Raw genomic sequence first — 2,731 nt, forward strand, 5'->3', positions numbered from 1 at the left:
CTCATCAGTGGCATCACAGGCCTAGTGCATCTCCGCTGCACTCTAAAAACAAAAGGTTCTATGTAGAACCTTAAAGGGTTCTATAGCTTGGTACGTATATGGAACCCTCAAAAGGTTCTATATAGAACCATTCCAGAGGTTGGTTCTGGGTCATGTCGAGAGATCCGCCCTCACAGCAGGGTTCCTGCCGTTCCCCTGACGATGAGCGTCCACACTTCCAGATCAAAGGTCTGAGGATTTTAACCTTCGCCAACCACCTCTGGCAACAAGAGCACTAAAGATGCATTACAAAGTGGTTAAGCTGAAGTGCCGTTTTCCCTTCTCTGTTGTATTCCGCCCTTCAGTTTCTTTCTCACCATCACAGCAGCTCTCAACAACATCTACTGGCACTTTACAAGTAATTAGATGGTAACAGGAGAGGATAACAAATACTTAAGGAGAGAAAAGAGGGATGAACAGAAATACAGAGAAAAGGTAGATAGAGTAAACAAAAAGTGCTTGGCAAAAGAGGTAGTCTAGAGAGTGGATTGAAGAGGTGGGCTTATTTTGTGGGAGATGGTGATCTGTCACGATCACACAGAAATTAGAGAGACACCGCCGGGGTGTTATTTTCGCAACCTTTTTCTCATCTTGCTTTGATTTAAAGTCCCTGTCTTTTCCTCCATCTCCCTGCCTGAAGGGCCAGGGGCCAATAATGTAGCCACACTGACATCAAACGAGCGAATCAGCCCTGCAGGAGGTCAGAACGAGATTGTGAGTATTAAACGCCCACTCAGGGAAAGCCAACGCCATAGAAAGAGCAGGGAGAGGGAGTCAGATGCCTCATCTATCATTCCTAAACTGAGCAATGGTGCAAAGACCAAACTACACACACCAGCTCTGAGTGTGACCTTACTGACACCTAACACAGCTCATGGCCCCACTTTAGAGTAAGTGGCCCTCATTATTATAATGTAGTAGACGTAATGACTAGAATTACTAAGGCCTTGACAAGCAAGTATGTCATTGCATGCTACTAAACCTAACCCCTACCTCTGTATCTTTTAACAGTATCCTCTGGTTCATTGCATTTACATTTATGGATTTGGTAGGCATCTTTATCTAAAGCGACTAACAAGTAAGTACAAGAAATGCAGAGTAATTCAGCAGATAAGTAGCAAGGACATGGAATCTAAGGAGACTTGATAGAAAACGTGGCCCAATTCATGCACAACTCCTTTCAGTTAACATTTAGAGAAACAGGAGCTCTAGGATCAGAGAGCACAGACTGATTTCATTTTATCGACTCTACCAGAGATGCCTTAATGCTGTTTGTCAGATAGGTAATCAAAGCCTTACAGCTTTGAATGCATGCCTGGGATCTACAGAATCTGCCAGCATCCAGCAACCCCTTCTCACACTTCAGAGATCACATTATGTGGAAAGAAAACTGCCCTGTCGTCAAAAAGTTGAAGCGGGGAGGAAATCAAAGTTAAAATATTTTTTCAACTTCGTGCCGCCCGGGCGGCTTAACAATACAAGCGTCTACGTGTGCTGCTTTTAATTTGAAAAGGCCTTTTCAGTTTAGTTTCCTCTTTGGTCTGCTTCCAGCATGTAGGTCCTCTCCTGCACAAAATTAACCTAGCGCCATTAGCATAAATCAATAGCAGAGGGAAGAGAGTGCGCCAGCCAGAAGTGCCCGGCCTGTCTTCCCACAGTGTTTAATCTTGGTAGAAACACAGAAAAACCCATCTAGGTCTTTAATGGCTGCACAACAGGACTGTCAACACCCTGCACCATTAATTGCTCTGTCTCAAATACTTAGGGGCGCTGTTTATTTAGTGTTTATTACACGGCTCTTCTTAATGCTGTAGAATGCTCCATTCACTTGAATGGGGCTTCCCAACGTTCTGCGGTCAACTATTTTCCGATAACTGACCGTTGCTATGGACTTAATGACCGCTGTCAAGGAAAGTGGCCTTTTTGCCTCTAATTCACGTCTTTCGTAGCACTCCGCAAGTAGTACGATAACTTATCAATGGAGTTTCAGCGGACGGTTGAGCAGCTGTGTTCTAAAGAATGTTCAACTGTCTTTGAAGTTCAACGTCTTTGGCGAACTATTTCTCTCCTTTTAAACACTACGTATAGTAACAAATGCATTGTAAAAAGACACACGGTGTTAAGTAATTTGTTTGTTTTAGTTGTAACCGTATAATAAGCGGGATAATGTATAGAACGCCGGTCATTGTCGGGAAAATAAGCCCCTTCAGGGTGAAGCAACACCCCTCCGCTTTCGCGTCGGGGTGCTGTTCGCCCTGTCGGGGCTTATTTTCCCGACAATGACCTGCGTTCTATACATTATCCCTTACTTAAGTACTTTGTATTGCCTCTAAGTATCACCCTGATATTAAGATGTAATGATATCAAAAGTAATGCACTTTACAGATAATATTCAGCAATGCTGTCAACAGAAGGGGTGAGTCCATAAAGCTGTAATGCAAGCTGTTCATGACTGAGTGACTAATATCAGCAGATATAAGGGCTCACCCAGTTATGACAGATCTTCCACAGACAGCCAGAAACCGAAATTAATTATTTAAAAAAATAAATTAGACTTAGATTCATTCATTTAGAAAATGTTTTTGAATCGAAGTTGACACCATATTTTACCTGTCAATATGCGTGTCCTTGAGTATTGCACCCATGACTTTGATCTTGTTAGCATCATCACTCCCAGTGAGGCGTAGGTGTT

The sequence above is a fragment of the Sprattus sprattus genome, assembly GCF_963457725.1.
Source record: "Sprattus sprattus genome assembly, chromosome: 2".
NCBI lineage: Eukaryota > Metazoa > Chordata > Actinopteri > Clupeiformes > Clupeidae > Sprattus > Sprattus sprattus.